The following is a 10,796-nucleotide window of genomic DNA, read 5'->3' on the forward strand; positions in this document are numbered from 1 at the left end:
GGATGGTGACTAGTGGAGTGCCCCAGGGGTCGGTGCTGGGGCCTCAGCTTTTTACCATTTATATAGATGATCTGGAGGAGGGAACCGAGTGTAGAGTGTCGAAATTTGCTGATGACACCAAGATTGGGGAACGGCAAATTGTGCGGAGGGTGTGGAGAGTCTGCAGAAGGATCTAGATAGGCTGGGCGAATGGGCCAGGAAATGGCAAATGGAATTTAATGTTGGCAAGTGTGAGGTGGTCCACTTTGGTAGGAAAAATGGTAGGAAGGACTATTACTTACGAGGCGAAAAACTGCAGCAGGCGACGGTGCAGAGGGACCTCGGGGTCCTTGTGCATGAGTCGCAAAAACCCAGCTTGCAGGTGCAGCAGGTGGTCAGGAAGGCGAATGGGATGCTGGCCTTCATAGCGAAGGGGATTGAATATAAAAGTAGGGAGGTCTTGCTGCAGCTGTATAGGGCATTGGTGAGGCCGCAACTGGAGTACTGTGTGCATTTTTGGGCGCCACACCTGCGCAAAGATATTTTGGCCTTGGAGGGAGTGCAGAGGAGGTTTACTAGGCTGATACCGGAGTTGAGGGGGTTGAGCTATGAGGAGAGGCTGAATAAACTAGGCTTGTACTCGTTAGAGTTTAGAAGAATGAGAGGAGATCTCATTGAGACGTATAAGATGATGAATGGGATGGATAGGATAGAGGTGGAAAGACTCTTCCCGCTCAAAAAAGACAATAGGACTAGGGGGCACAGCCTCAAGATAAAAGGGGGGCGGTTTAGAACAGAGTTGAGGAGGAACTTCTTCACTCAAAGGGTGGTGAATCTCTGGAATTCTCTGCCCGTTGAAGTGGTGGAGGCTGCCTCGCTAAATATTTTTAAGACACGGGTTGATGGGTTTTTGATAGGAGAGGGGATTAAGGGTTATGGGGAGAGGGCGGGAAAGTGGAACTGAGCAGCGACAGATCAGCCATGATCTTATTGAATGGCGGGGCAGGCTCGAAGGGCTGGATGGCCTACTCCTGCTCCTATTTCTTATGTTCTTATGTTCTTATGTTCAGTGTCTCTGTGTCTCTGTGTCTCAGAGTCTCAGTGTCTCAGTGTTTCAGTGTCTCAGAGTCTCAGTGTCTCTGTGTCTCAGTGTCTCAGTGTCTCAGAGTCTCATTGTTTCTGTGTCTCAGTGTCTCTGTGGCTCAGTGTCTCAGAGTCTCAGTGTCTCTGTGTCTCAGTGTCTCAGTGTTTGTGTGTCTCAGTGTTTGTGTGTCTCTGTGTCTCAGTGTCTCTGTGTCTCAGTGTCTCAGAGTCTCGGTGTCTCGGTGTCGCAGAGTCTCTGCGTCTCTGTGGCTCAGTGTCTGTGTGTCTCAGTGTGTCAGAGTCTCTGTGTCTCTGTGTCTCTGCGTCTCAGTGTCTCAGTGCCTCTGTGTCTCAGTGTCACAGAGTCTCAGTGTCTCTGTGTCTCAGTGTCTCGGAGTCTCAGTGTCTCTGTGTCTCAGTGTCTCTGAGTCTCTGCATCTCTGCGTCTCAGTGTCTATGTGTCTCTGTGTCTCTGTGTCTCTGTGTCTCATTGTCTCAGTGTCTCAGTGTCTCTGTGTCTCAGTGTCTCAGTGTCTCCGAGTGTCAGTGTCTCTGTGTCTCAGTGTCTCAGTGTCTCAGAGTCTCGGTGTCTCTGTGTCTCTGTGTCTCTGTGTCTCTGTGTCTCGGTGTCGCAGAGTCTCAGTGTCTCTGAGTCTCTGTGTCACAGTGTCTCAGAGTCTCTGTGCCTCAGTGTCTCTGTGTCTCAGTGTCTCAGTGTCTCTGTGTCTCAGTGTCTCTGTGTCTCTGTGTCTCAGAGTCTCAGTGTCTCAGTGTCTCAGAGTCTCAGTGTCTCTGTGTCTCTGTGTCTCAGTGTCTCTGTGTCTAAGTGTCTCTGTGTCTCAGTGTCTCAGAGATTCAGTGTCTCAGTGTCTCTGTGCCTCAGTGTCTCAGTGTCTCTGTGTCTCAGAGTCTCAGTGTCTCTGTGTCACTGTGTCTCTCTGTCTCAATGTCTCTGTGCCTCTGTGTCTCAGTGTCAGAGAGTCTCAGTGTCTCAGTGTCTCAGAGTCTCAGTGTGTCTGTGTCTCAGTGTCTCAGATTCTCAGTGTCTCTGTGTCTCAGTGTCTCAGAGTCTCAGTGTCTCTGTGTCTCTGTTCCTGTGTGTCAGTGTCTCAGAGCCTCAGTGTCTCTGTGTCTCAGAGTCTCAGTGTCTCTGTGTCTCAGTGTATCTGCGCCTCAGTGTCTCAGAGTCTCAGTGCTTCTGTGTCTCAGTGTCTCAGAGACTCAGTGTCTCTGTGTCTGTGTGTCTCAGTGTCTCAGAGTCTCAGTGTCTCTGTGTCTCGGTGTCTCAGTGTCTCAGAGTCTGAGTGTCTGTGTCTCTGTGGCTCAGTGTCTCAGTGTCTCTGTGTCTCAGTGTCTCTGTGACTCTGTGTCTCAGTGTCTCAGTGTCTCAGAGATTCAGTGTCTCAGCGTCTCTGTGTTTCAGTGTCTCAGAGTCTCAGTGTCTCTGTGACTCTGTGTCTCAGTGTCTCAGTGTCTCAGAGATTCAGTGCCTCAGTGTCTCTGTGTTTCAGTGTCTCAGAGTCTCGGTGTCTCTGTGTCTCTGTGTCTCGGTGTCGCAGAGTCTCAGTGTCTCTGAGTCTCTGTGTCACAGTGTCTCAGAGTCTCTGTGCCTCAGTGTCTCTGTGTCTCAGTGTCTCAGTGTCTCTGTGTCTCAGTGTCTCTGTGTCTCTGTGTCTCAGAGTCTCAGTGTCTCTGTGTCTCTGTGTCTCAGTGTCTCTGTGTCTAAGTGTCTCTGTGTCTCAGTGTCTCAGAGATTCAGTGTCTCAGTGTCTCTGTGCCTCAGTGTCTCAGTGTCTCTGTGTCTCAGAGTCTCAGAGTCTCAGTGTCTCTGTGTCACTGTGTCTCTCTGTCTCAATGTCTCTGTGCCTCTGTGTCTCAGTGTCAGAGAGTCTCAGTGTCTCAGAGTCTCAGTGTCTCTGTGTCTCAGTGTCTCAGATTCTCAGTGTCTCTGTGTCTCAGTGTCTCAGAGTCTCAGTGTCTCTGTGTCTCTGTTCCTGTGTGTCAGTGTCTCAGAGTCTCAGTGTCTCTGTGTCTCAGTGTATCTGCGCCTCAGTGTCTCAGAGTCTCAGTGCTTCTGTGTCTCAGTGTCTCAGAGACTCAGTGTCTCTGTGTCTGTGTGTCTCAGTGTCTCAGAGTCTCAGTGTCTCGGTGTCTCAGTGTCTCAGAGTCTGAGTGTCTCTGTGTCTCTGTGGCTCAGTGTCTCAGTGTCTCTGTGTCTCAGTGTCTCTGTGACTCTGTGTCTCAGTGTCTCAGTGTCTCAGATATTCAGTGTCTCTGTGTTTCAGTGTCTCAGAGTCTCAGTGTCTCTGTGACTCTGTGTCTCAGTGTCTCAGTGTCTCAGAGATTCAGTGCCTCAGTGTCTATGTGTTTCAGTGTCTCAGAGTCTCAGTGTCTCTGTGGCTCTGTGTCTCAGTGTCTCAGAGTCTCAGTGTCTCTGTGTCTCTGTGTCTCAGTGTCTCAGTGTCTCAGAGTTTCAGTGTCACAGTGTCTCAGAGTCTTAGTGTCTCAGTTTCTCAGTGAATCTGTGTCTCTGTGTGTCAGTGTCTCAGAGTCTCAGTGTCTCAGAGTCTCAGTGTCTCTGTGTCTCAGTGTCTCTGTGTCTCAGTGCCTCAGAGTCTCAGTGTCTCTGTGTCTCAGTGTCTCAGTGTCTCTGAGTCTCAGAGTCTCAGTGTCTCTGTGTCTCAGTTTCTCTGTGTCTCAGTGCCTCAGAGTCTCAGTGTCTCTGTGTCACAGTGTCTCAGAGTCTCGGTGTCTCTGTGTCTCGGTGTCTCTGTGTCTCGGTGTCGCAGAGTCTCAGTGTCTCTGTGTCTCAGTGTCTGTGTGTCTCAGTGTGTCAGAGTCTCTGTGTCTCTGTGTCTCATTGTCTCTGTGTCTCTGCGTCTCAGTGTCTCAGTGCTTCTGTGTCTCAGTGTCACAGAGTCTCAGTGTCTCAGTGTCGCAGTGTCTCAGTGTCTCAGTGTCTCAGAGTCTCAGTGTCTCTGTGTCTCAGTGTCTCTGAGTCTCTGCGTCACTGTGTCTCAGTGTCTCTGTGTCTCAGTGTCTCTGTGTCTCAGTGTCTCTGTGTCTCTGTGTCTCAGAGTCTCAGTATCTCAGTGTCTCAGAGACTCAGAGTCTCTCTGTCTGTGTGTCTCAGTGTCTCAGAGTCTCTGTGTCTCTGTGTCTCGGTGTCTCAGTGTCTCAGAGTCTGAGTGTCTCTGTGTCTCTGTGGCTCAGTGTCTCAGTGTCTCTGTGTCTCAGAGTCTCAGTGTCTCTCTGTCTCAGTGTCTCTGTGTCTCAGAGTCTCAGTGTCTCTGTGTCTCAGTTTCTCTGTGTCTCAGTGCCTCAGAGTCTCAGTGTCTCTGTGTCACAGTGTCTCAGAGTCTCTGTGTCCCAGTGTCTCTGTGTCTCTCTGTGACAGTGTCTCAGAGTCTCAGTGTCTCAGAGTCTCAGTGTCTCTGTGTCTCAGTGTCTCTGTGTCTCAGTGCCTCAGAGTCTCAGTGTCTCTGTGTCTCAGTGTCTCAGTTCTCAGAGTCTCAGTGTCTCTGGGCCTCTGTTTCTCAGTGTCTCAGAGTCTCAGTGTCTCTGAGTCTCAGTGTCTCTGTGTCACCGTGGCTCAGTGTCTCAGAGTCTCTGTGTCTCTGTCTCAGTGCCTCAGTGTTTGTGTGTCTCTGTGTCTCAGTGTCTCTGTGTCTCAGAGTCTCAGTGTCTCAGTGACTCAGTGTCTCAGAGTCTCTGAGTCTCAGTGTCTCTGTGTCTCTGTGGCTCAGTGTATCACAGTCTCTGTGCCTCATTGTCTCTGTGTCCCTGTGACTCAGTGTCTCAGTGTCTCTGTGCCTCAGTGTCTCTGTGTCTCTGTGTCTCAGAGTCTCAGTGTCTCAGAGTCTCAGTGTCTCAGTGTCTCAGTGTCTCAGAGTCTCTGTGTCTCTGTGTCTCTGTGTCTCAGTGCCTCTGTGTCTAAGTGTCTCTGTGTCTCAGTGTCTCAGAGTCTCAGTGTCTCTGTGTCTCTGTGTCTCAGTGTCTCAGAGTCTCAGTGTCTCTCTGTCTCAGTGTCTCTGTGTCCCAGTGTCTCTGTGTCTCTCTGTGACAGTGTCTCAGAGTCTCAGTGTCTCAGAGTCTCAGTGTCTCTGTGTCTCAGTGTCTCTGTGTCTCAGTGCCTCAGAGTCTCAGTGTCTCTGTGTCTCAGTGTCTCAGTTCTCAGAGTCTCAGTGTCTCTGGGCCTCTGTTTCTCAGTGTCTCAGAGTCTCAGTGTCTCAGTGACTCAGTGTCTCAGAGTCTCAGTGTCTTGTGTCTCTGTGTCTCTGTGTCTCAGAGTCACAGAGTCTCAGAGTCTCAATGTTTCAGTGTCTCAGAGTCTCAGTGTCTCAGTGTCTCTGAGTCTCGGTGTCTCAGTGTCTCAGAGACTCAGTGTCTCTGTGTCTCTGTGTCTCAGTGTCTCAGTGTCTCTGTGTCTCAGTGTATCTGTGACTCTGTGTCTCGGTGTCTCAGAGATTCAGTGTCTCAGTGTCTCTGTGTTTCAGTGTCTCAGAGTCTCAGTGTCTCTGTGGCTCTGTGTCTCAGTGTCTCAGAGTCTCAGTGTCTCTGTGTCTCTGTGTGTCAGTGTCTCAGAGTCTCAGTGTCTCAGAGTCTCAGTGTCTCTGTGTCTCAGTGTCTCTGTGTCTCAGTGTCTTTGTGTCTCTGTGTCTCAGTGCCTCAGAGTCTCAGTGTCTCTGTGTCTCAGTGTCTCAGAGTCTCAGTGTCTCTGTGTCTCAGTTTCTCTGTGTCTCAGTGCCTCAGAGTCTCAGTGTCTCTGTGTCACAGTGTCTCAGAGTCTCTGTGTCCCAGTTTCTCTGTGTCTCTGTGTGTCAGTGTCTCAGAGTCTCAGTGCCTCAGAGTCTCAGTGTCTCTGTGTCTCAGTGTCTCAGTTCTCAGAGTCTCAGTGTCTCTGGGCCCCTGTTTCTCAGTGTCTCAGAGTCTCAGTGTCTCTGAGTCTCAGTGTCTCTGTGTCACTGTGGCTCAGTGTCTCGGAGTCTCAGTGTCTCTGTCTCAGTGTCTCAGTGTTTGTGTGTCTCTGTGTCTCAGTGTCTCTGTGTCTCAGAGTCACAGAGTCTCAGAGTCTCAGTGTTTCAGTGTCTCAGAGTTTCAGTGTCTCTGTGTCTCTGTGTCTCTGTGTCTCAGAGTCTCATTGTTTCTGTGTCTCAGTGTCTCAGTGTCTCAGTGTCTCAGTGTCTCTGTGTCTCTGTGTCTCGGTGTCTCTGTGTCTCGGTGTCTCTGTGTCTCGGTGTCGCAGAGTCTCAGTGTCTCTGTGTCTCAGTGTCTGTGTGTCTCAGAGTGTCAGAGTCTCTGTGTCTCTGTGTCTCAGTGTCTCTGTGTCTCTGCGTCTCAGTGTCTCAGTGCCTCTGTGTCTCAGTGTCACAGAGTCTCAGTGTGTCAGTGTCGCAGTGTCTCTGTGTCTCAGTGTCTCAGAGTGTCAGTGTCTCTGTGTCTCAGTGTCTCTGAGTCTCTGCGTCACTGTGTCTCAGTGTCTCTGTGTCTCAGTGTCTCTGTGTCTCTGTGTCTCAGTGTCTCAGTGTCTCTGTTTCTCAGTGTCTCTGTGTCTCTGTGTCTCAGAGTCTCAGTGTCTCAGTGTCTCAGAGTCACAGAGTCTCAGAGTCTCAGTGTTTCAGTGTCTCAGAGTCTCAGTGTCTCTGTGTCTCTGTGTCTCTGTGTCTCAGAGTCTCATTGTTTCTGTGTCTCAGTGTCTCAGTGTCTCTGTGTCTCAGTGTCTCTGAGTCTCTGCGTCACTGTGTCTCAGTGTCTCTGTGTCTCAGTGTCTCTGTGTCTCAGTGTCTCTGTGTCTCTGTGTCTCAGAGTCTCAGTATCTCAGTGTCTCAGAGACTCAGTGTCTCTCTGTCTGTGTGTCTCAGTGTCTCAGAGTCTCTGTGTCTCTGTGTCTCGGTGTCTCAGTGTCTCAGAGTCTGAGTGTCTCTGTGTCTCTGTGGCTCAGTGTCTCAGTGTCTCTGTGTCTCAGAGTCTCAGTGTCTCTCTGTCTCAGTGTCTCTGTGTCTCAGAGTCTCAGTGTCTCTGTGTCTCAGTTTCTCTGTGTCTCAGTGCCTCAGAGTCTCAGTGTCTCTGTGTCACAGTGTCTCAGAGTCTCTGTGTCCCAGTGTCTCTGTGTCTCTCTGTGACAGTGTCTCAGAGTCTCAGTGTCTCAGAGTCTCAGTGTCTCTGTGTCTCAGTGTCTCTGTGTCTCAGTGCCTCAGAGTCTCAGTGTCTCTGTGTCTCAGTGTCTCAGTTCTCAGAGTCTCAGTGTCTCTGGGCCTCTGTTTCTCAGTGTCTCAGAGTCTCAGTGTCTCTGAGTCTCAGTGTCTCTGTGTCACCGTGGCTCAGTGTCTCAGAGTCTCTGTGTCTCTGTCTCAGTGTCTCAGTGTTTGTGTGTCTCTGTGTCTCAGTGTCTCTGTGTCTCAGAGTCTCAGTGTCTCAGTGACTCAGTGTCTCAGAGTCTCAGTGTCTTGTGTCTCTGTGTCTCTGTGTCTCAGAGTCACAGAGTCTCAGAGTCTCAATGTTTCAGTGTCTCAGAGTCTCAGTGTCTCAGTGTCTCTGAGTCTCGGTGTCTCAGTGTCTCAGAGACTCAGTGTCTCTGTGTCTCTGTGTCTCAGTGTCTCAGTGTCTCTGTGTCTCAGTGTATCTGTGACTCTGTGTCTCGGTGTCTCAGAGATTCAGTGTCTCAGTGTCTCTGTGTTTCAGTGTCTCAGAGTCTCAGTGTCTCTGTGGCTCTGTGTCTCAGTGTCTCAGAGTCTCAGTGTCTCTGTGTCTCTGTGTGTCAGTGTCTCAGAGTCTCAGTGTCTCAGAGTCTCAGTGTCTCTGTGTCTCAGTGTCTCTGTGTCTCAGTGTCTTTGTGTCTCTGTGTCTCTGTGTCTCAGTGCCTCAGAGTCTCAGTGTCTCTGTGTCTCAGTGTCTCAGTGTCTCAGAGTCTCAGTGTCTCTGTGTCTCAGTTTCTCTGTGTCTCAGTGCCTCAGAGTCTCAGTGTCTCTGTGTCACAGTGTCTCAGAGTCTCTGTGTCCCAGTGTCTCTGTGTCTCTGTGTGTCAGTGTCTCAGAGTCTCAGTGCCTCAGAGTCTCAGTGTCTCTGTGTCTCAGTGTCTCAGTTCTCAGAGTCTCAGTGTCTCTGGGCCCCTGTTTCTCAGTGTCTCAGAGTCTCAGTGTCTCTGAGTCTCAGTGTCTCTGTGTCACTGTGGCTCAGTGTCTCGGAGTCTCAGTGTCTCAGTGTTTGTGTGTCTCTGTGTCTCAGTGTCTCTGTGTCTCAGAGTCTCAGTGTCTCAGTGTCTCAGAGTCTCAGTGTCTTGTGTCTCTGTGTCTCTGTGTCTCAGAGTCACAGAGTCTCAGAGTCTCAGTGTTTCAGTGTCTCAGAGTTTCAGTGTCTCTGTGTCTCTGTGTCTCTGTGTCTCAGAGTCTCATTGTTTCTGTGTCTCAGTGTCTCAGTGTCTCTGTGTCTCAGTGTCTCAGTGTCTCAGTGTCTCAGTGTCTCGGTGTCTCTGTGTCTCGGTGTCGCAGAGTCTCAGTGTCTCTGTGTCTCAGTGTCTGTGTGTCTCAGAGTGTCAGAGTCTCTGTGTCTCTGTGTCTCAGTGTCTCTGTGTCTCTGCGTCTCAGTGTCTCAGTGCCTCTGTGTCTCAGTGTCACAGAGTCTCAGTGTGTCAGTGTCGCAGTGTCTCTGTGTCTCAGTGTCTCAGAGTGTCAGTGTCTCTGTGTCTCAGTGTCTCTGAGTCTCTGCGTCACTGTGTCTCAGTGTCTCTGTGTCTCAGTGTCTCTGTGTCTCTGTGTCTCAGTGTCTCTGTTTCTCAGTGTCTCTGTGTCTCTGTGTCTCAGAGTCTCAGTGTCTCAGTGTCTCAGAGTCTCAGTGTCTCTGTGTCTCTGTGGCTCAGTGTATCACAGTCTCTGTGCCTCATTGTCTCTGTGTCCCTGTGACTCAGTGTCTCAGTGTCTCTGTGCCTCAGTGTCTCTGTGTCTCTGTGTCTCAGAGTCTCAGTGTCTCAGAGTCTCAGTGTCTCTGAGTCTCAGTGTCTCAGTGTCTCAGAGTCTCTGTGTCTCTGTGTCTCAGTGCCTCTGTGTCTAAGTGTCTCTGTGTCTCAGTGTCTCAGAGTCTCAGTGTCTCTGTGTCTCAGTGTCTCAGAGTCTCTGTGTCTCAGTGTCTCAGAGTCTCAGTGTCTCTCTGTCTCAGTGTCTCTGTGTCTCAGAGTCTCAGAGTCTCTGTTTCTCTGTGTCTCAGAGTCTCAGAGTCTCAGTGTATCAGTGTCTCTGTGTCTCAGTGCCTCAGTGTCTCAGATTCTCAGTGTCTCAGTGTCTCAGAGTTTCAGTGTCTCTGTGTCTCTGTGTCTCAGTGTCTCAGTGTCTCAGAGTTTCAGTGTCACAGTGTCTCAGAGTCTTAGTGTCTCAGTTTCTCAGTGACTCTGTGTCTCTGTGTGTCAGTGTCTCAGAGTCTCAGTGTCTCTGTGTCTCAGTGTCTCTGTGTCTCAGTGCCTCAGAGTCTCAGTGTCTCTGTGTCTCAGTGTCTCAGTGTCTCAGTGTCTCAGAGTCTCAGTGTCTCTGTGTCTCAGTTTCTCTGTGTCTCAGTGCCTCAGAGTCTCAGTGTCTCTGTGTCACAGTGTCTCAGAGTCTCTGTGTCCCAGTGTCTCTGTGTCTCTCTGTGACAGTGTCTCAGAGTCTCAGTGTCTCAGAGTCTCAGTGTCTCTGTGTCTCAGTGTCTCTGTGTCTCAGTGCCTCAGAGTCTCAGTGTCTCTGTGTCTCAGTGTCTCAGTTCTCAGAGTCTCAGTGTCTCTGGGCCTCTGTTTCTCAGTGTCTCAGAGTCTCAGTGTCTCTGAGTCTCAGTGTCTCTGTGTCACTGTGGCTCAGTGTCTCGGAGTCTCAGTGTCTCTGTCTCAGTGTCTCAGTGTTTGTGTGTCTCTGTGTCTCAGTGTCTCTGTGTCTCTGTGTCTCAGAGTCTCAGTGTCTCAGTGTCTCAGAGTCTCAGTGTCTTGTGTCTCTGTGTCTCTGTGTCTCAGAGTCACAGAGTCTCAGTGTCTCAGTGTTTCAGTGTCTCAGAGTCTCAGTGTCTCTGTGTCTCTGTGTCTCAGAGTCTCATTGTTTCTGTGTCTCAGTGTCTCAGTGTCTCTGTGTCTCAGTGTCTCAGAGTCTCAGTGTCTCAGTGTCTCAGTGTCTCAGAGTCTCGGTGACTCTGTGTCTCGGTGTCTCTGTGTCTCGGTGTCTCTGTGTCTCGGTGTCGCAGAGTCTCAGTGTCTCTGTGTCTCAGTGTCTCAGTGTCTCAGAGTCTCTGTGTCTCTGTGTCTCTGTGTCTCAGTGCCTCTGTGTCTAAGTGTCTCTGTGTCTCAGTGTCTCAGAGTCTCAGTGTCTCTGTGTCTCAGTGTCTCAGAGTCTCTGTGTCTCAGTGTCTCAGAGTCTCAGTGTCTCTCTGTCTCAGTGTCTCTGTGTCTCAGAGTCTCAGAGTCTCTGTTTCTCTGTGTCTCAGAGTCTCAGTGTATCAGTGTCTCTGTGTCTCAGTGCCTCAGTGTCTCAGATTCTCAGTGTCTCAGTGTCTCAGAGTCTCAGTGTCTCTGTGTCTCTGTGTCTCAGTGTCTCAGTGCCTCAGAGTTTCAGTGTCACAGTGTCTCAGAGTCTTAGTGTCTCAGTTTCTCAGTGACTCTGTGTCTCTGTGTGTCAGTGTCTCAGAGTCTCAGTGTCTCAGAGTCTCAGTGTCTCTGTGTCTCAGTGTCTCTGTGTCTCAGTGCCTCAGAGTCTCAGTGTCTCTGTGTCTCAGTGTCTCAGTGT

The sequence above is a fragment of the Carcharhinus amblyrhynchos genome, unplaced genomic scaffold (genome assembly GCF_965287045.1).
Source record: "Carcharhinus amblyrhynchos unplaced genomic scaffold, sCarAmb.v2.hapA scaffold_60, whole genome shotgun sequence".
Classification (NCBI taxonomy): domain Eukaryota; kingdom Metazoa; phylum Chordata; class Chondrichthyes; order Carcharhiniformes; family Carcharhinidae; genus Carcharhinus; species Carcharhinus amblyrhynchos.